The sequence below is a fragment of the Danio rerio genome, chromosome 8, assembly GCF_052040795.2.
Source record: "Danio rerio strain M-AB ecotype USA chromosome 8, GRCz13ab, whole genome shotgun sequence".
In the NCBI taxonomy this organism is placed as follows: domain Eukaryota; kingdom Metazoa; phylum Chordata; class Actinopteri; order Cypriniformes; family Danionidae; genus Danio; species Danio rerio.
Window position 1 is genome coordinate 21595508 of NC_141028.1, and position 23578 is coordinate 21619085.

At 35.0% G+C, this 23578-nt stretch overlaps 2 long non-coding RNA genes across 11 annotated transcripts in view; both read left to right on the forward strand.

Annotated features, from left to right (window-relative positions):
* The first annotated feature begins 443 nt into the window (after positions 1 to 443).
* On the forward strand, positions 444 to 7081 carry LOC141375618 (uncharacterized). Its single transcript, XR_015497799.1, has 3 exons — positions 444 to 492; positions 3340 to 3562; positions 4491 to 7081. It is a non-coding gene; the product is annotated as an uncharacterized LOC141375618 (long non-coding RNA).
* Positions 7082 to 15072: 7991 nt separating this feature from the next.
* Positions 15073 to 23578, forward strand: part of si:ch211-120j21.2 — a 238426-nt gene continuing 229920 nt past the window's right edge. For all 10 annotated transcript variants that reach the window (XR_015497801.1, XR_015497802.1, XR_015497805.1 and 7 more), the window contains exons 1-2: positions 15073 to 15290; positions 15370 to 15568. This is a non-coding gene — a long non-coding RNA (si:ch211-120j21.2). The remainder of the gene's footprint in view (positions 15291 to 15369; positions 15569 to 23578) is intronic.

Consider the following 23578-nt stretch of genomic DNA (forward strand, 5'->3'; position numbering starts at 1 on the left):
CACATACATGATCACACACCACAGTACAGTTACAGAACAAGGTAATTGCCCATGGCCGGGTGGGTCTGAGGGCAAGAACAAGGTTTTACAGCACAGATGAAAATAAAATATAAGGACTTTGTGGTTCACAGTACAGTTGGAAAGACAAATATTATTTTTTACGAGGGAGCGAGAAGGCCGAGGCTAGATGTATAAAACACCTTAATGATTGAATAGCTTAAGTATTAAATCTTTCGACCTGGCCTCCGTCAGGGAGCCTATAGCATTAAACTGGACAGGATGAGGTTTAAGCAAGAGACCAACCACGTGAGTGTGACAATGTGGCCAGAGGGAGAATAAACCCTCCCAACACTTTGCTTTCTGGCAGGGACACCTTCTCCGTAAATCTTTGTGTTGGACAGCTTTTGGTGGTTTAATAATTACCTGCGAATGAATAAGCTTCAGTTTTTGAAGTGAACTCCGAGACTGAGGTGAAAGATGCATTTTTGAAAGGTGCGCTGTGTTGCTCTTTTCTTGAAATTAAACACTTTTTGGGATTTAAAAAATGAAAATAATCTAAGTGCTTTTGTTTTTGTTAAAATTCTTAAGCCTTATATAAATGATTATAAAATGAATGAAAACAGTTGTGCCTTTTTTGCTTTCAAGACAGCCTATTGATCTTATAATGTTGTTTTTGAAAACTAGTATCATATTAGTCTTTCATATTATGTGTGTGTGTAAGTGTGTTTGTGCGTGTGGAAGTGCGTGTGTGGGTGTGTTTCTTTGCTTTTTTTAATGAAGCAATGCACACAAACTTTTAACTGCAGTCAGCCAGCCCCAGGGCTTACGGTGAATTGTCATTCCATACATAATCACAACGTTTAAGATTTGATTTCTTTTTAAAAAAGCAATCTATACTGTGTGGCTGAGATGCGATATAAAGTTGGTATTAGACCAATCAAGAAGCACTGCATTAAATTATATTTTTTTGTGCCATGTCTTTAAAATATGGAAATTAATTGTACCCGAGTAATTACGATGGATTTTCTGCTCCAGCATGCTGCTAATGGTGGCGCCTCGTTTTATGTTTTAACAACCAAATGGATGCTTAAGTCTATTTAACTGATTATATTTGAATTGCATTACAACATCGATGCTGTAAAAGGAACTTTATGAAATTGAAAATAGTTGCATAAAGCTTTTACCGGAAGTTCATCATTGGCTGAAAAAAACTAACTGTGCATAGAGGCCATTGTGTTTTAATAACTCATGTCTTTTATTGGTAGCTAGGCTTCTTTTATAAAAGAGTTTCTTTTAAGAGCTTTTAAATTCAAAAGAGACTCAAATTCTGAGGATATGAGCTGGCCAGTTTGTTATTTTCCTGTAGGCTAAAGGTTTTCATTTAAACCGGTTTTGTTATTTGTTTGTTTTTATTGTGTTTATGTTTTTTTTATGATGGATAATAATAAATTAGCATTTAAAAAAGTATTTTTTTATATTTCTAAAATTTTAATCTCATTATATGATATATAAAACTCTATTAACTAACAGTTTAAATGCACATTTATAAATAAACATACATTTCTGAAAACAAAAACTAGTATGATAAGCATTTTGACAACAATGTAGCAGGTATTTACAAGCTAATCCAGCACAAAATCGTGCAAAAAATTTCAACAGTATTTGAATCTTATAATTTGAGGCTTATAACTGCAGAGAAAACAGAACCACCCCTTTAAATAGGCTGACTATATGGATCTGCATTTATGCATCGTTACATGTGTCAATGATGATGATGCAATTGTTTCATTTTCATATGCTGTAAACTTATTATTAATATTTATTTAGATTCCTCCCTTATTTGCTTTGCCAACATATAACAGAAATAAAAAAAATATATATGTACATTTTGTTATATGCGTATGTATATTTCTAAGTGTTTATATTGGGTTGCTTTTGCACGCATAACTGGCCATCCTGTGGTTCCAAATGAAAACGACGAACGCTGAATTCCTAATAACATACCACTTTTACCATGTTTTTTTCTCATTCTTTCAGACAGAATTGTCAAAAGCTAGACTTAGCATGGGTCCACCCTAGTCTGTTATATTTGGATGAGGTAACAGAATCTACCATGGTAACAAATGAGTCCCGCCCAAACATCTACCGTCTTTCTCATCTCTAACTTGACCCTGCGAACACATTTCCGCCCTTACCTCAGCTATACTTTTTTTTCCAAGACTCCTGCCGAGGAATTGGGTTATTTAGTCAAACATTCTTGTGGTTTGCAAAGACAGCGACGGTGCGCATGTTTGGACGGTACAATATACAACTCAGATGGAGAAGATCAAAGACAATGGAGGAAAGGATCTCAGAAGTCCGAGCCAAGCCTCATTACCGGTATACACATCCTGCTCCGGAATGTTAACACGGAGGGTGGCTGTGTCAAATTCTCCACATATGCGCGTCGCGGTTCAGTTACTTTTAAAAGCAAGATACCGCTATTTAAAAACTTTGATTACGTTACCTAAGGCGATAGTGATGAATATGCTAATACAGGCATACCAAAGGAATTATTGGCTTTGAATATGTATTTCACCCCTCGGGCCGCGACGATAATCGTTAGCCTGCTTGTCAGAATAATGGCGGGAAATTCCATTCACGGAGGCGCGTGCATTTCTTAAAGCCCTCAGATTCCGCGCGCATTTTCTCTTGTGATGTAAGCACGCAAGGCATTTCAACATGCGTCTCTTTCTCAGCAACAGGGTGTGGAAATTCAAGATTAGCAAAGGCATCGGGGGGGGAATGTTTGATTTAAATGCAACAGACAGCAAAAAATCAAAGGAGAGCTGTGTTCACAAGTGGCAAAACCTCAGCGGTTTGCCTCTTTTATTCCTTTATCTATCCCTCGTTCTCCGTCTGCCTCATCCACATTCTCTTTCACTCTGTCTCTTTTTCTCTCCAGCTGCAGGCCTGATGGCAGGACTTCCTCCTGGTAGCCATTATAATATGTGTGTCTCTGGGTGGTCCGGCCTCAGTTCCACAGCTCTAATAGTTTTCTACTGGTGTAGCCCATGCTTGGCCCAAGGGCGTAGAGGGAGAGAGACAGAGGGCAGTTTGTCTAATAAAACCCTTGTCCAGACCGCTGTATGTCCCTCTTAGCACTTCCTGGACACTGCCCCCTGCCAACCCCAACCACCTCCTGTGCTCCACCTCTAATGGGACACAGCTGGAGTCCCCTATTACTTTCTGTCTTTGTATCCTTTTTTCTCTACCCATCCTTCCTCCATCACTCCTCTATCCAGCACGCTGCCGCGAATGCCTCTCTCTCATGCTCTCCTCTCGGTTTGTCTTTTTCAGTCGTCTCAGTGCTCCGGGACAGATGTATGGCTGGATGAGCGTTGACTGGCTGGGTCTGGTTCTGTGATGTGGCGTGAGTCAGGATGTGAGGGGCTGCAGAGAGGATAATGCTCATTTACACACACCCCACGGCCCTCAAGCTCTGTGTGTGTGTGTTCACACATCAGCCCGTTTCAGCACCACACAAGCTCACACACTCTCTCTCGTCCTCCTCTACCGTGTGGTCAGTAACAGCTCCAGTGTGGGGAACATTTGTTCTGCAGATACTTCTCAATGAAAGAGGGGGCGCTGAGAGTCACTTTAGGATTTTTACAGTACGAAGGCAGCAAAACAAACAAAGCAATGCGTTTCATGCTCTCTGACTGCTTATTAAATCCCACACCCCACTATGTGATCCCTAGATGGTCCTGTCAGCCAGATCTCAGGGTCACACAGTGACGTTTGTACATGCTTTTGGCAGAACGCGGTGTCTTTACATCTCCAACAGCTTGTTCTGCGTGTGATGTGCAGCACGTGGGTGGGCAGAAACATGGTTTCTAATCACAGATGTCACTGTAAAAGTGAAGAGTGCGGCTCTTAGTAGATCAAACTGTTGGAGTGGGGAGGGGGCGGATGGCAATTGAGAGATTTGGACGAAAAAGGCGAGGCGGTCTAGGGTTTTACTCTAGGGTTTGACTGAGCAGAGGGTGGCAAAAATCAGTTAAAAGAGCTGAAGAATTTAAAAGGGAAGGAAATTAAAGAGCAAAGAGAAAAGCAACAGTTAGAAATGCTGATTTGGTCCAAAACAAGTGAAGGAATGAGGGTGAGGTGGAAATTTAACAGGGCTGTGATAGTAAAAACCTGTGTGTAAATGATTTGATGTGGACATGGCTCACATTTCTTTAATTCATTCAATAATAATTATTATTACAGTTATTTTATTTAGATTTATCCACAGGGACTTACAAATTAGGGAAAAATCGTCATTCATGAAAAATGTGAACTAATCTCAAGAATGGCTAACAATTCAAAGTTTCAGCCATGGTATATATGATAATATATACCAAAATATGAGCCAGAATAAAGAGTGGTTAAAGAACCAGAAAACAAATGTATTTATGTATTGCTTCTAAATAAACATTCATTCATTCATTCATTTATTTTCTTTTCAGCTGCGAAGGAAGAGGAAGCAGGTACTAGACTGGCCTGCCTGTAGTCCCGACCTGTCTCTAATAGAGAATGTGTAGTGCATATTGAAGTGACAACAAAGATCTTGTACTGTTGCTCACCTTAAGACTTGTTTGCAGGACAAATTAGACAAAATTACACCTGAAACACTTCACTACTCTGGGTCTTCAATTCACGTCTTTTAAGTCTTGTTTAAAGGAACAGGAACATTACAAAGAGGTAAATGGTTTACTGTTACAACTTTATTTGAAATGTGTTGCAAGAACAAAAATGTAAATACGTGTTTATTTTGAAAATAAAAACTAACAAACAAAATGATGAGGAACACATTAAACTATGTTTTTTGTAAGTAAATTTAGAAGTCACTTTCTTTTTTTATTCGATTTTTCTATACTGTCCCAACTTTCTAATTTGGGGTTGTACATGTTAACACTGTGTAGTGGCTAAATGCTTGATTCTGATGAGCATTCTGCGCAGTTATTTTTCAGATAAACGCACAGCTAAAGTACTTCTGGCAGGTTTTGAGTGCATTACAGCTTCATGTCATTACGCTGAATGATTTCAGTTATTTATTTGTTAGTCAAAAATCACATCAAAAAAAAAAACCTGAAGGCTTTGGAAGAGATATGTAAGAAACTAGTGCTACATACAGGAGCAGTTTAAGAGCAAATACCTAATAAAAGTCTGAAATATAACATCTGAACAGTGTTTTCAGATATATGTAAACTAATTTATCCATTGTTATTACGTTTCAAGCTTCAGAAAAATAAAAGCTTCCATAAATGAGATCAAACAAAAGTAATGAAAATATTCATTCATTCATTTTATTTTCGGCTTAGTTCCTTTATTAATCAGGGGTCACCACAGCAGAATGAACCGCCAACTTATCCAGCAAATGTTTTACGCAGCGAATACCCTTTCAGTTGCAACCCATCACTGGAAAACATTCATACACACTCATTCACACACCTACTCTACAGACAATTTAGCTTACAATTAGAGGCTGGAAGAACTTGCAAACTCCACACAGAAATGCCAACTGACCCAGCCTAGGCTTGAACTAGCGACCTTCTTGCTGTGATGTGTTTGTGCTACCCACTGGTCCACCGTGAAACCCTAAATTAAACCTGCAACTGTTCATTAAATTATTATTATAATTATTAATTACCCTACTGTACTGTATTATTTCAGAGTAATAAATACTATGTTTGTACTGAATCTGAAATGGATTCTGTACAGAATGTAGCATATGGTCTTGGCCCATTTTTGAATTTCGACTGCATTTTAGGCACACTTGGCTTTAAATGAGGTTCTGTGCCTTTAATTTGAATATTGAAATGATCTGTTAGCAAAGAGTGCCAGTAAAAACTGCTGTACATGAGAGCTCGTGCTGATAGTACTTATATGGAAATGGTTTGTGGGTGTGCATGTTGATGATGTGCTCCCAATGATGATTAGAGCAAATTTATTCATTCAATCATTTTCTTTTCGGCTTAGTCCCTTTATTAATCTGGGGTTGCCACAGTGGAATGAACCACCAACTTATCCAGCATATGTTTTACGCAGCCGATGCCCTTGCAGCTGCAACCAATCACTGGAAAATATCCATACACACTTATTTACATACATACCACATACACTACGGACAAATTTAGCATACCCAAGTCACATGTCATTGGACGTGTGGGGGAAACCGGAGCACCAAGAGAATACACACGCCAACATGGGAGAACATGCAAACTCCACACAGAAATGCCAGCTGACGCAGCCGAGCGACCTTCGTGACCTTCTTGCTGTAGGGCGACAGCACTACCCACTGCGCCACCGTGTCACCTAGAACAAATTAATATCATGTAAATTGAATGAAATGTAAATTCCTATTTGCAATTCCAGTATTTAGTGAAATAATTAAGAATTAAAATTGTAACATTTTATAAAAGACAATTTTATTAAAGTATAATTTTCTGATTTTCCAGAATTTGAGTATTCCAACAACTTGGATAATACAGATATTGTCAAAAATACATCAATTTAATATTGCAAGTTTCTGGTCAGCCTTGGGTTTTCTACCACAATGAAAACCATCCCATCTTTGAGCGTGCCACAGTGGTTACGTAGCCCTCCTTTGTTTACTGCCCACAGACGCCCAGCAGACGCCCAGGCTAAACAGGAAAGGACAAAACATAGAAGGGGGACACAAAACACAAATGCCAGTTGTTGAAGCACTGTAGCATGTACCATTCAATCCAGATGCTATTTAGACCTTTAAATAAAAGTGTGTTTCAAATTCAGTATGACAGGTCTTCATTGTGAGCTGGAAATGTTGAGTGTATGTTAATGTGCAAGTTTGGGGGATGAAGTTTGCCTACTATTCTGAGAAACCTGACATTGTATGTTATGGTTGTTGTTGATCCTTTGACAAATTGCTTTTGTTCCTCATGATTTGCTTTGGATAAAAGCGTTTGTAAAATGCGTATATGTAAATGTGAGTGCGTGTGTGTATTGATGTGGGCTACTCTACACTTCCTCTGTAGTTCACTGAGTAAAATAAACACTGACTGCAAGAAGGAAAGACCGCTGTGTTGGGGAGACATACAAATCATTGTGTTGGTTTTCATTGGTGGTGACACTTTCCATGAATGTGGTAGATTTATTTATTTGTTTTTAAAAAAATTAAAGACTTATTTATTGCGAGAACTAGTAGATGTTTTAGGTAAAATAAATGCTAATTCAAATGATTAAAATTATTGCTACACTGTAAAACCCAACAGTCAACTTTATTAAATAAAATTTACTGAAAGGTAATTCTACTCATTTGAAAAGAGCTTTAAACTCAGTGTTGAAGGTAATGAGTTAATTAAAAACCTTATTACTTCAACTTAAATGGAGTAAGTTCACAGTACTCATATAGGCTATATATATATATATATATATATATATATATATATATATATATATATATATATATATATATATATATATATATAAATTTTTTTTATTATTATTATTTTTTTTTAGCTCAAATGGTTTGTAGCAATTTTCCTCAAACAGTTTGAGTTGAATTCACTCATTGGGTGTTACAGTACTCAGTTGGTTTGAGTTGTGCTCAAATTGCTTCGTTTACTCAAATGGATTAAGTTCACAGTACTTATTAGGATTAGTTTTTCAACTTAAATGGTTTGTTGCAATCAGTTTCCACAAATAGTTTGAGTTACCTTAATTTATTGTGTTTTACAGTGTTGAACTAAATTTGAACATACAAATTTTGTCAGTTCTTGCAACCTTGGCATTGTTAGCACCATGCTCTCCTATTAGAGCAGGGGTGTCAAACTCAATTCCAGGAGGGCCGAAGCCCTGCATAGTTTAGTTCCAACCCTGCTCCAACACACTTACCTGTATCAAACAAGCCTGAAGGACTCAATTAGTTTGATCAGGTGTTTTTAGTTAGGGTTGGATCTAAACTGTGCAGAGCTGCGGCCCTTTTATTTGACACCTGTGTATTAGAGCAACAGGAAATCTTTTTTGTGCCTATATGTCAATTAGTAGTCGTTACATTCTTTGTACTGTCTGTTAAATATCAGATTACACTTTAAATTGGTGATCTCCTAACAGATTTTGCACTTAGTGTAACTAACTTTACAATTTTTTAAACAAATTTTGCTATCTCTATCTCTCTTTAGCTTGTTCATTTTACCTATAGCGCACGTCTTTGCACTGTGGAGGAAACATGCAAACTCCACACAGAAATGCCAACTGACCCTGTGCTGTGCACTGTCCTGTGCTGCCCCTGTCTCTAATAGTCTCCTAATATTAAATAAAAGTTTGCTAATGTGTTACATTTTGCCATACCTTCAAATAGTTTTTTTCTTTAATTTATCAGCCATTAAAATTTTTTTTTGCAGCCCAAGAAATTGTGTACAGTATTTTGTAAACAACAACAATAGTTTTCTAAATTTCTGAAACATCTGACTGTGATGATATCTACTTATTGTAATAATAATTATATTATCATTATTATTGTTACAGTTGAACTGTGTTATTTAGAACGGATATTTATTAATTTATTTCTTTGAAACCCTATAGTAGTTATTTTGGTGACAGGTTTTTTTTTAAATAAACCCTTCTCATCAAAAAAAGTCATTGTGATATGCTTCAGATTACATTAATATACTTTACAATTGAGAAGTATTGCATTCTCAGACATTTATAAAAGCAAAACTGTTACTGTCTAACTGGTGAGTAACTCTGTCTCATTTACTTTACCATCACTGAATTTTGCTCAGATCTGGTGCTTTAGTAAGAGTTATTTTAGGCTCTGTTTGTTGCAAAGTTACTTATTGTCCACAGAATAACCCAGTTATCTGTTGAATTATAAACAAATGCCGTCATGATTTTATAAATGTTTATTGATAGTATGGTAAATTACAGTATTATTTATTTGAATAAGAGTTGCAACAATTGCAGTTCATCTATAAGATAAAAAGAACTAAATAATTCTTGACATCCTGAGGTTGATGATCAGCATATTCAACCTCTGACCATTTTTTGAAAATAAAAAATATGTATTGTTTACTATAAGTTTCTGAAAGAGTTTCAGACTCTGTTTTGCACTCTATTCTTGGAAAGTGCCTGGTAGACACTCTGTTTGTGTATTTAATGAATAAGACGCCTCACTAGTTATGATGTCAGATTGACATTACATTTAAGCCCCACTTGTGTGTGTATATTCATTTACATGACCTCCGGCTTTGACGTTGTTTTCCAGGCCACAACCATCGGATGTAAGAGAGCAAGTCCTCTGTGAACTTCAATGGCAGGGTTGTACGGGTGACGTTTGTCAGGATGAGGGCTGGTGTTTGTCAGGACTGCTCCGTGACTGTGGCTCCAGTGATGGGACGGCCGGAGACTGGCGGGCCTCGAGTCACTGCAGTCTGGGTGCAGGAAGCTCAGTAAGTTTATCTTAGAGGCTTGGTTTACGTTCTGGGTCATCAAAGTTAGACCCATACACTGTTTAGCTTTAAAAGACAACTAGCAGGGTGAGATTGTTTGTCAGGAGGGTGAGTAAATGATTCATTGTACATGACAAGCTACAGGACAGGTTGAACTAACCTGTGTTGCAGGATTAATGTTTAAAGCTCAATTTTGCTCTTGCAGTGTTTTATGTAGAAAACGACATCTATAAAACACTTGGATTGTTTTTGCTCTGAAAAGTCGATAAGCATAATCCAGGTCCTGTTTTATAATTGCTTAAATTGCTCAGTCCTGGATGATGCACCATAACCCTGCTGAAGGGTTTGGTTTTATGCCAGCTGAATGGAAACGTGCCAGCTGCAGTCTGCAGAGGTGCGGAAATGCCCAGCTGTTGTTGCCAAACCAAGAATTCACTCATATCAGAGACTGCAGCGATGACTGCCGCCTTTCATGCATCTCCTCATGCATTTTCTGCCCCAACATATACAGCGGGTAAAAAATGAGTGAACACGTCAAGATTCGTCCTCATGAATATTGTTCTAATGGTGCTGCTGACATAAATTTGCACCAGATTTCTATAAAGGTACAAACAATCTGAATATACAAATAAACCTTTTTTTATAGTTATGTTTTACACAAGAAGAAAGTACTGAACTTCTGAAATGTATTCAATACTTTGTATAAAATAAATTTTTTGGTAATGACAGCTTTAAGACACCGCTTGTATGGAGTATGGAGTCGCATGCAAGAGGTGTTTTCTAACTGAGACATTTCAGCTGCTGTCTGGGCATTCCATGCCCCTTTACACCTTCCATTTGTCGTGTGTTTAGTACTTTTTCCCTGTGTCATTGCATTTTATTACACAAAAATTAGTTTCTAAATTAATTGGTCTATTCGTTTTTTATCTATGCACTGTAAAAACTGCAGGGTTCCACACAATTTGTTCATGTTGTCCCAACACAAATTGATTAAGTTAACTTAACACTTTTAACAAATTTATGTGGATTGGATATAAAAATGTTAAGTTGTCCCAATGAAATCTCAAGAAATGTGTTGTTTCAACTTATTTTAAATAAGTAGTTTGAACGAGCAATCTATATATATTTTGAGTGTGGATTACTTTTAATTTCTCTGTTGCCTCATGATGTGGATGATCCACATCAACTGAATCTCTTCTATTGCTATAATGTATACATTTTGAAAATATTGAAAATACAACATATGTCAAACATCTTCCCAAAATTTGTAATCAATGTGAAATTAATTAAAACATTTTTTCATAATTTAATACTCGCCTAAACAAGAAGCATAAACTATATAATTTGCCATTCATAAGGAAAATACAGTTTGCTAATAATTATATATATATATATATATATATATATATATATATATATATATATATATATATATATATATATATATATATATATATATATATATATGTGTGTGTGTGTGTGTGGTGTGTGTGTGTGTGTGTGTGTGTGTGTGTGTGTGTGTGTGTGTGTGTGTGTGTGTGTGTGTGTGTGTGTGTTTTGAATTTTTTCCCCTTTTTAAATATTTCCTAAATGATGATTAACAGAGCAAGGAAATTTTCACAGTATGTCTGATAATTTTTTTTTTCTGGAAAAAGTCTTATTTGTTTTATTTCAGCTAAAATAAAAGCAGCTTTTAATTTTTAAATACCTTTTTTGGTCAAAATTATTAGTATAGAATAGTATTAAAATTTTCAATAGTCTACAGAACAAACCATTGTTATACAATAACTTGCCTAATTACTCTAACCTGCCTAGTTACCCTAATCAACCTAGTTAAGCCTTTAAATGTCACTAAGCTGTATAGAAGTGTCATCATGGCAAAGATAAAATAATTAGAGATGAGTTATTAAAACCTATGTTTAGAAATGTTTTGAAAAAAATCTTCTCTCCGTTAAACAGAAATTGGTGAAAAAAATTAACAAGGGGACTTATAATTCAGGGGGGTTAATAATTCTGACTTCAACTGTATGTGTATGTATATACATGCATAGGAGGAAAACCAACATGAACAAACTCCACACAGGAATGCCAACTGACCCAGTCGTGACTCGAACCAGCAACCTTCTTACTGTGAGGTGACAGTACTAACCAGTGAGCCACCGTGTTGCCCAAATATATGTATACATCATTCATCATCCTTTTATTTCAGACTACTAAGTCCACATTCAGACACAATACAAAAAACTATCACAACAATAGAATCATGCACATACATATACTTCCAATGTTTTGAATGATATATTTTAGGCAACATAATTGGCCAAAAAATGCCATCATCTGCACACACACTCGCAAGTTAAGTTACTTCCACACACTGAAATGAACTGAATCCTTTAAGCTCCTCTCTCAGGTATCATCCATCCAGTCCTCTCTTTTCCTCTTTCTTTCCATGATTCATCAATCTCAGAGCTACAAAAGCCCCCATAACAAATAAACCCACCATCGCAGGCCTTTCATGAGGCCAAGCGTCACTGTATGTTGGAGCGCCGGTGCATGGTTTCACCCTCCACGGAGGTCTGGGACGCTCTATGTCATGGTCCTCACCCTCAGATAGACCCATTCAGCCGCGGGACCTAATGAACACTCCTGGCCTCATTCACTCCCACAATGGGCTTCTCCACTACCATTGAGTGCACTCACAATAGGGAACATCGCTCCAATTAAACCCCAGGGGACAATGCATGTGCAAGGGGGCCAGCGTTTGGGTGTTGGGGGTGGAAGATGTTGGGGGTCCCGCTCTGGGTGCTGGAGTGGGGGGGGTCACAGGGGGTAACGAACGTCTCTGACCGGGTGCTTGTGAACGGAGGGTGGCTGAAGTGCCGGTGTCTGTGATGTGCTATTAGGATCAGCGAAGAGTAATTATGTGCACAGAGACCCTCCCCGGCCCAGCGGAGGGGGCTGTTGGCTTCAGGAGAGAGATGAGGAGGTGAAGGAGAAAGAGGAATGATGTAGCTGAAGTATTATCTTGTTGGCTTTGCAGCTGGTTTATAAATGTTGTAGCTACTTGAGGGTATATGTTACAGTGATTTCTACTGTAGTAATGGGGTTTTAGGCATTCAGGGTTTGTGCAAATGCTAAGAATGTATGGTGGACAAAACAACAATTGTTTACAAAAATTAACAATAGTTTAACAATGGTTTAATAACATGTATAACATAAACGACACGTGGTTTTTTTTCTGCTTTTGCTACTTTACCCATAGGCTAATTATGAATTAATTGTAGTAAATCTGTGGTTGTAGTGTTAATCGATGAGGGTAGGAAAATAAGAATTGAGCCGTTTAATGCAAGTGTTCTGCAGACATGATCATTTTAAAGTGTTGATTTAGGCTTACATTCACATAAACGTTTATCTGAGGACATTTTAATGCAGCATTCAAAATTGGTCAGAGAAACTCAAAAATGTAAATATTATCTATATTAATAATTCAATAGTCATGACAATATATGTTTATGTTATTTGATATTATTAAAATAAGTAAGTTTTCACTCGATGTTTTAAGTTATATTACATTTGTTGTTTTTAAAAATAATTTTACTGGATGAACATGTCATAAAAAGTCAGTTGAAAGTCAGTTTAATATGACTTAAATGAAAAAATGTAAGGAAGCAACCCTTTTTTGACAGTGAAGCATGTTTGAGCTGAGTAATAATATATGTGTGTGTATGAATGAATGTGTATATTTATATATTTATACACACACACACACACACACACACACACAGTTGAAGTCAGAATTATTAGCCCCCCTATTAATTTTTTTTTCCTGTTTTCTGTTAAACAGAGAGCACTTTTTTTTTTTTTTAAACATAATAGTTTTAATAACTTATCTCTAATAACTGATTTATTTTATCTTCATCATGATGACAGTAAATAATATTTTACTTGATATTTTTCAAGACAGTTTAAAGTGACATTTAAAGGCTTAACTATGTTAATTAGGTTACCTGAGCAGGTTAGGGTAATTGGGCGAGTTAATGTATAACAATGTTCTGTACACTATCAAAAAAAGAAAAAAAAAACTTAAATAATTTTGTCCCTAAAATGGTGTTAAAAAATTGAAAACTGCTTTTATCCAAGGTGAAATAAAACAAATAAGACTTTCTCCAGAAGAAAAAAATATTATCAGACATACTGTGAAAATGTCCTTGCTCTGTTAAACATCATTTGGGAAATATTTAAAAAAGAGAAAAAAATGTTTGCTGTTTTTTTCTTAAATCATGTAATATCATTTTCTACATTTCATCTTAATATTTGTTTTCTTGAGATAATTCACAACTAAATATAATAAATGAACTATTTTGTTTTTGTAAACTAAATCTTTACTGATTTGACTGCTAGACTGGTCTAAGTTTGCAGTTGTAATAATTACACTCAAATAAAAACTTTTAGACCCTCACTGTCCAAAATATGCCAGAAAACTATGTTATTTATAATTTATAGTATCATTTATAGGTAATTATTTTGCGGCCCCCAGATTTCCTGGGGCCCTAAGCGGCAGCTTATATAGCTTATTGGTTAAATCGGCCCCTGTATACCAAGTATCCATTGTTACCTGTCTATTTTAGGATGATCATGTTATAAATAAACAAGCTAATAAAAAGAGCATTTCTCTAGGGAAATATTTTGTATAAATACACACTTACATTTATATACATAGAGTACATACTTACAGATATATACATACACAATCATTCTAAGGTGTGCAGTTATTTTCAGATAAACACACAGCTAAAGTAGTTCAGGCAGGTTTTGAACACATTACATCTCCATATCACTACGCTGAATGATTTCAGTTTATCTGTTCATGTAGAATCCATTGGAAATTAATGTGCAGATTAAACAGCAAGGAAGCCCTACACTTTCAAAAAAGGTAGTGGTACAAATAATGTTCCTTAATTAGCTATATTATGACTTTCAGTCGAGGGACAGAAATAAAAAATGTTTTGTGTTATGAGAATCTAAAGTCTTATGGATTTGGAGTGTGAGTAAATTATGAAAAATTTTATTTCAGGATGAATTAAAGCTGGAAAAATGACCTGTCATTGTGTGTAAATTAAAAAAGAAATTGGTAGATGCTTTTATATTACATATTCTTTACATTCACAATGCAGAATTTGTAGAAACTAGCAATCAAGATCATTTATTTGATCAAAAAGACATTATTTTTGTTATTATTGTTAAACTTTATTACATGGCTCTTTTTTAAATGTATTTTTAAAAGCCATTTATTACTGTGATGAAATTCATCTTCAGCAACATTATCAAAAATGATCACAAGATCAGAAATAATTCTATATTCTCATATTTTATCAATGTTGCGCTGCTTTTTTTGTAGTTATGTTGTAGGACATTTTTTTGGCACATATCCAAGCAAATTCATAAATGCAAAAAAATCTGACTCTCCAGACTCCTAAAAATATCAGGATTTAAAGTGTTGGAGAAGTGGGTGAGTGCAGACGCTCTGAGTTTTCTTTGTGGCCTAGGTGTGTTTGAATCGGGCAGTGCTCTGGACAGCTTTGTTCCTCTGCTGTCCCCAGTGGTCCTGGCAGGCGCACAGGAAGACGCGTGTCAAACACTGAGACAAGGGAGCTCTCTCTGCAAAGCCCACACAGAGAGAGAAGAAAGCTAGAATTAATGCTGTAAGAATAAACACCGAAAAGAAACACAGGAGAGGCGGTTAGTTAAATAACAGAGGGGGGAGAAAAGCCGCTCTGGGGGAACATTCAAGACATACCCGAATTTTTTAAAGCAAAGTTGCAGCATTGAAAAAAGGTTACAAACCCCCTGTGCAAAGATTCCTCTGCCATATTGTAGTTGTATAACTCATTATTGACATTTTTACACAAAATAGATGGAGGCCTTTGGAGAGGTGACATTTGGCTGGGCACGACGGCCGAGAATACCAACAAACTAATGGCGCGAGATGACAGAAGCACCTGAATTTGCCCTTTCCTGGATGCTCAGATAGAGGATGAAGCAGGGCCACTGTTGACTAAATGGGTGTCAAGAATTGGACAACAGTGTTCTAGTCTCCTCCAAATTTATTAAAGGTAGGTATTCAGGTTATATTTTATATACAATCATTTAACAAAAATGTCTTAAATATTCATTATATTAACATTTGGCTTCATTCAAAGCAACTTACAACTGGGAAAGATACAAGTAATCAAACCAAAATAAGAAATGCATTTTGATTAAGATACTTGGGAATTTATCTGTAAAAGTGCCTTAACATTCTCATTTAATAGTAGACATGGATTAATACATTTTAATATTTTACATAGGGTATATTATACACCTGAACGATCGCACAAGATAAGTGATTTATATTTAGATTGTTGCCTTAGATGTGAAACCCAAGTTGGTACATTACTTTGAACATGTTCCAAACTGAAAACCTATTAGAGAAATATAATACAAGCTGTTATCAAAATAGCTAATGTTAAGCTTCCATGTAATCCAAGATTTATGTTACAGGGGGATGAATCAGCTCGATCAAAAGAAGATTTTATGTTTAATTAATGAGGCTTTGAAAGCAGCAAAGAAATGTATTGCTAAACAATGAAAATCAGTAGAAAAACAAAGTCATATTGTATGGCTTAGAGAACTTTCATCTTATATTCATGATAAAAAATTATGTATATTTAAAAAAAAAATCACTGTTTGAAAAGATTTGGGGCACATCTAAGAAATATATGATTAATATAGTTGTTACGTTGAGTGAAAATGCTGATGGTATAATGTGACTCTTCTGATGCTGCATAATAAAAATTCTACATCTTGTGTACATCTCATACAGTATATGTACAACCTGATCATGTCTATTTTCAAAATGGTAATTTTTTTTTCAATTCTTTCAATTTATTGTTTCTACAGTTGCATTTGTAGTTTCTCGTTAATATACAGGTTTAAAGCAGGTTTGACATCCGACTCAGGAATTTTACATTCTGTTATCACCAACTGTAGGGCTTCCTTAGCTGTTTAATCTGCACGTTAATTTCCAATGAATCCTGTATGACCAGGTAAATGGAATCATTCCGCATATTGATGTGGAGCTTTAATGCGCCCAAACAAGTAAACGAATAAACAATAATGACAAATAAAAGATAAAAAAAACTTTTATTTGTCATCATTGTTTATTTAATTACTTGTTTATTTTCTTCTATTTTACACATCAGCTCGATATCTTAAAATTATGTTCATTTAAGTGTTTGGTTTTGTGAGGGTTGGAGTGGGGTGGAGGGTATAAGGAAATTATTCTGTAAATTTTTGATCCGAAAATAATAAATATATTGAAACAAAGTAATCAAATCGACAAAAGAACAATATATAATACTGAAAAGAACAATATATAACCTGAAGTATTGGGGAAAACATTGATATATTTTTTCTTAATATATTTAAGGTCCGAAAAGATTGAATATTTGTATTAACCTATTTTCCTTTACTGCAAATAAATGCATTAAATTATAATTAGCTTATTTAAAAAATTAGAAGAGAGATGATCACTAATTTCTAAAATAGATATATAACATTTTTACTAAAAAACTATCAATTAATGGCAAATGTAGAGAACTGATAAAATTCTGAATAGGTTTCTTAATTTCTTTCTTTAGCACTATATTTATGTATATTAAGTATAATATATACTTGCATATTAAAACAATATACAGTTGAAGTCAGAATTATTAGCCCCCTTTTGAATTTTTTTTCTTCTGAAGAAAGTCTTGTTTGTTTTATTTCAGTTAGAAAAAAAGCAGTTTTTATTTTTTTTAAAAACATTTTAAGATCAAAATTATTAGCCCCTTAAGCTAAGTTTTCAGAATAAGATAGTCATCGGAACAAACCATTGTTATAAAATAACTTGCCTTATTACCCTAACTTTTTATGTTATGCATAAATTATAATATAATAAAGTGAATTGAAAATATGTTTTTATTACTAAAAGAAAATATTGGTATTAGTCACCAAGCATTTATTTAAAATTTAATTTATGTTACATTGAAATTCCATTATTTTATTATGGGGTAATTTTAGATTAAAATGTATTATTTTATATGATAATATATATTAAATGAGAAAATAAGTATTGATATATTTATTAAGTTCCTACCTATGGTGCCCCATGCAGAATACATGATTTGTGTCTAGGTAGTGCCCTGAGCTGAAATGTTAGGGTTGATCTCTAAAAAGACTGGGGTGTTTCTCTATCCCATCAAGATCCCCAAAGAAGTTGTAGTTGATCCGGACTAGAGGTTGAGCCGGAGGTTGTTGTTTTCTATCCATGGAATCAATTTTCCTGTCTGTTTCTAATGGAAACAATGCAAACTCTTAAGGACATGTACAGAGCGACACTATAATCCCTGCTTGTTGCTTGTTCCCTCTCAGCCTGACAGACTGTTTTCGTTTTATATATATATATATATATATATATATATATATATATATATATATATATATATATATATATATCAGAAGTCAGAATTAGCCCTCCTGTGATTTTTTTTTTTTTTTTCCTTTTCTTTTTTCAAATATTTCATAAATGATGTTTAACAGAGCAAGGGGTTTTTCACAGTATTTCACAAACTAATAGTTTTGACTCCAACTGAATATAATGTGTGTGTGTGTGTGTGTAAGAAGGAAAAAAGAGATGAAGTGGATGCTGAGAGTCTGTGTATGTGAGTATGTGTGAATGTGTGAGAGAGTGTCACAGATGCACGGGTAAATAGTTTCTCAGGTACAATAGACATGCTCTTGCTGAAGTGGTCAGCCTTAAGATGGATAAACTCATGTCATTTATCACCGTGGTGCTAAGAGCCCTCCAGCTCAGGACTGGTTCCTCATTCTGTGTTCAGAGCGAGCCAAACATCTTCGCTTCTCCTCCGCACGCCTCCTTTCACTCCACTAGGCCTCATCTGCCCTCAATTTACTCCTAATGCGACCTCTGACCTGTCAGTACAGCATTCCTTTCTTTATTACACAAAACACCATATTGTTTGCCAATGAAAGGGGAATAAATAGTCTGGAATATTTGCCAGCCTACTTGAGTGGAACCAAGCCTTGTTATTGTAAATCAAATGCTGATGGAACACAGTTGCTGGATTGGAAGCGTGCAGGGATTGCAACCCACCTAGCAGAAATCTGCCTCTGTTTACCCTTTACCTTGACTTTAAATGTAATCTACTCACGTGAATACTTAAATTCGCAATTTGTGTGAACCCAGCAAAAGAGTTCCCATAGAGTGCTGAGATCAGAGCCATTGATGGTGTTGTAGCTGAATTGAATTTATGAAGGAAATGTGCTGAAGAATGTCATTGTCTATACAAATGCTTAGTAGCATATCAGTAGCAAGTATGTCACTTCTTATTTTGAGAATATTTCCAAGACTTTGTTTTATTGTTGTTGGATTGCCAGAATAGCATGTAACAGATCCACATTTTCTTTGAAAAGCCTTATTTGCATTTAAAGGGACAATAAATACTAAATTTGAACAGAAACCTGACTTTTTTATATGATGAAAAGAGGCACCATATAAATCCCCTTTAATGAGATCATGATATGTGAAATCAAAGTTGCCATAATATTTTACAAAAATAAGTAGTCTTTGTTCCATTAAAACATCAGACTCACAGGAAATCCGTGCATAAGTTGTAGCACATTTCAGATGACTAAAAATACATATATGGCACTTTTTATTGCAAATCTGAAATATGTAGGGTCACTTTTGTTCTGTTTCATATACATGTACTACTTGTACATGTCCATGAAAAGGGGGAGCTTCTAATACAGTTCATCTACCGAACCACTGACCCTTCCCTAAACCCAAACAATAATGTTTTCAAAAGCAAATGTAAAAGAATAAACACTGCAAACGCATAGTATTACCTTGATTGTATATAGCTTTTCTCTTTTATTAGTAGACTGCCAGCATAAAATCTGTTGATGCTGCTCCTTCAACAGACATTTAACTGACTATAAGAAACTTTGCACGTACATGTCAACTTACACTAACCCCAACCTAACAGTCTACTTTTACTCTAATGAAAATTAGTATGCATGGAGATGCAATGTAACATAAATTCAACAAACGGACAATTAAAATAAAGTGTGACCTAATAAATTCAGTTACAAAAACATAGACACCATTATTTATTTTTGTAGTATTAAATTGGTGTTGTGCAATCCTTTATTTGTCCATAGTATGTACCTGTAAGTATCATTAGTGCGAAAAGGAACACAAATTGTTGCCGTTACACTGCCCCGTAACATTAACTGCAGTCAAACATGTTTACTTGTGTTGTGCAAATCGACACTTTAAATGTCTTCCTTGTTATAAATAGTTTTTATGTAATAAAAAATGAGGTGGATTGTAACATCAGTGGTACATAAACTCCGCCTCTAGAGCAGAGGCTCCACCCACTGGCATTCTGTTGCCCAATAGCAGACTCTTGCCTTCACCAAATGCAAATGTGTTCACATTAGCAAACAGAAGCAATTATGGATGCAGGAGCATTTGACAGTGAGATCGCAATGAGAGTTTTGGTGAAAAACAAAGCAGTCAGTTCTGCTGTATCTGACAGCAGCTGTATTGAATGTGTAATATTTCATAATGCTTTGACTGACAATATTGTGAATAAGTGTGTTCAAAGACATTGTAATAGCGAGGATTTGTTGATGCTCTTCCCTATGCAGTGGCATTAGCCAGTTAAAACACACAGGGTTTTTGAATGTTCTTGTTTACTCTTAGATATTGTTTAAAAAAAGAAAATGTGTAAATTATTGATATTTGTTATTTTTTTTGTAGATTTCACAATATATAAAACTAAATATAACTATATATAAAAATATATTGAACTAAACTAAATGTATCTTTATTCTGAAATCTAGACTTTACCTGAACTATGTTCAGCTGCTTTGACACAATCTACATTGTAAAACGTGCTATATAAATAAACATAAATTGAAAACTTTATTTGAATTAAAAAAACACTGACAATTGACTGACACACTTTAAGACCCGCCTCTTAACATTAGAAAACTTAGCTTGATTTTACATAGCTTTTATCTTTTTTTTACAAGACTCGAACCTTAGTGCTCTGTATCACAAGTACAGCACCGTACAAAAGGAGCTAAAACTGACCGCACTGAAAAAGTTGTCCATATCAATAAGTAAAATATATTCAATAACAAATCATAGACACCATAATGTGATTTTGTGGTATTAAATTGGTGTTGTGCAAAGAACTGTACAAAAACATTCCTTTATTTACCTATAAAGTTTACCTGGAAATATCATTAGTGTGAAACCGAATGAATATGGTTGCTGTTATACTGCCCTCAGCATTAATTTTGAAAGTGAAGCATTTGAAGCCCTCAGAAGCATTTGAAAGTGAGATCGCAATGACAATTTGGACAGACAAAGCAGTCAGCGCTGCTGTATCTGACAGGAGCTGGATTGAATGTCTAAGTTCTTAATTTCATAATGCTTTGACTGAGAATAATAGTTTTTTCATAAATAATTAACAAGACACGTGCAATAGTGATGATTTTTTAATGCTGTTTCCTATGCAGTGCCATTAGCCAGTCAAACTTTAAGACCAACCTCTTAAAATCACACATTTTCACAAAAAGGGTCGGGATGAGGGTTGAAAATGATTGTTTTTCTACATTAATATTGGTTTTTAGCATAAAAAGCAGTATAAGTAAACCTCCAGGAGCAAAATGAAATAATACAAATTCCATAACCACGTTAAAATGGCAGTTCTGCACCTTGCTGTACGTTTGGCTTTATGCAAGTGTATATTAAAAGGCAGGGGGCACTATATACTTCTCCAGCTAATTTAAGACTCCCAGTGCACCTTTCTCTCTCTGCTTCAGCCTCTTCTGTGTTTCTGTCCTCCTCCGGCTGATGGAGGTGAGGAGCGCGCTGGGATAGGGAGCGAGGTGTGTGTGTGTTTGGGGTGTATCGTGTTCTCCCCGCTCTCTCCCACAACAGATTTATGGGGGCTTGGGCGTTCTCTAAATATTTGGCTTTCCCTCTGTACCGGGAGAGATTGATGGCCTTTGATGTGGGGTTAAGGGAAAGCTGGCAGGACTAGTTGAAGAACAGGGCTCATGGTGTTTGCGTGTGTGTGCTTGTGTAGATGTGTGTGTGTTTGTGTTTACATGCTGTACACTCCACATTGCATGTTTTTAGAATTCAGTTACTGGAATGAATATTTAAAATGATGTCTTTTAGTGTAGTTTAGTTTAATTAAAATTGGACAGGACGGGATATTGCAGCACAATTCCCTGAAATGCGTCAAGCACACACTCCAATCAATATTGGCTAATAAAAATACTACTATATAACATGATAAACAAAGTAAAAACAATAATTAAAAAGCATCAAACACTATAAATTAAAGTTATCTATACAACAATTTTAGAGCATGAGGAATATAGGAGAGTTATTACATTGGAGCCTTAGGCAGGAAATTGAGTATCATTGAGGATTTGTTGTATTAGTTGTCATTGAGTATTTTTAGTAAGAGTACATTTGGTGGCTTCCTCATGCATTTCATTCAGTGTTGGAAAAGTGGAAGTCGTAATACCTACTTTAACTTTCAATATTTTCAAGTCTTTCTGTGGTGTTTGAATTGCTATTGTAAAACTTTTGACCCTTTCCGTCCCACATCAGTAGGGTCCAATGTGGTTTAAGTTAGATATATTAAAGTGGTCTAAAGCTGACATAAAAAAAAAGATCAATATTATTATAGGTACAAATATAGAAATATGTTATTTCATGTCGTCAAGTATTTTTTTTTCCTTTTCCGTTCAATAACAATAACAAATGGAAAATAAAACTAAAATATAAAATTGAATCCTAGTTCCATTTTTTTGTAACATTAAGAGCTTAAATGAGCTTTCTAACGCAAAAACAACATTACGCAAGCATAATAATACTACTGTTCTGTTTCAGTTAAATCAGTTGACTGTTGAAATTCATAATTTTAAAATGAATAACCCAATAAAGGTTATAAGTAACCAAATAAAGTAACTATATATCAAATTACAAAGATAAACCTTTAATAAAATAAAATTTGGCTTGAACACCATCTGATCTTAAAAATATATTCTCTGATAAAAATAGTCTAATTTAGAACTGATTAATTGCTTAATTATCAAAACCTAAAACTATTTTTATTACATGTCTAAAAAATAGTTTCTTTTGTGTGAAAAATTTTTAATTCTCAAAATTAAAATGGAAAAAAATACTTCTACTAATAATAAAGTAATGTTTAGCTTGCAATAGAACCATTATTTATTATAGTACATGAGCTTTTAGGTATAGAAGTACTTATGATTCTTTCTTTGATTTATGTTTGCTTGTAATAGGACCATTTATGTATTTATTTATTGCAGTAAATGAGCTTTAACTTGTATAAGTACTGAGGATCCTTTTTTTAAATTTTCTATTTGTTTTAATCTTGCATTTAGTTTAAAGTGTTTTATTAAGCTTTGTTAGTTTCTATGCACACAATCCCTTGTTTTTATTAGAATGGCCATCAGAGAAGTTTTTTTATGCATGTCGACTGCAAAATATTGTAATGAAAGATTGTGTGGATTGTTTGTTTACAGTTGTGGGTCATGTAATGTTGAGTCTGTAGCTCCGGATAAAAGACATGTGAGGAAATGCGCTCTCTGTAGTTTTCAAACGCTGTCTGTGAAAAATCAGCAGCAAATTTCCAAAACTATTTCCAGTGGCAATAAATATTGCGTAATTCAGGGTTTGGATTTGCAGCTTGATTCGTGTTTTCTGTTTTGATCTGTAGCTTCTTGCCGCGCAGATGACAAAGAATGTCATGACACACGCGAAATAAGGCAAAACATCTCATGTTTTCATGTTCAATTTCTCTCCCACACACTCCATTTGTCTCCCTCAAACAAGCTGAAGCAGCGGCCTGTGTAAGTAACTGTATTGTCCAAGCAAATAATTACAGTGGTTATTTAAACATAAACATGAATCCTGCAACTCTGATGATAATGTAAACTCTCTCTCTCTCTCTTTCTCTGTCTGC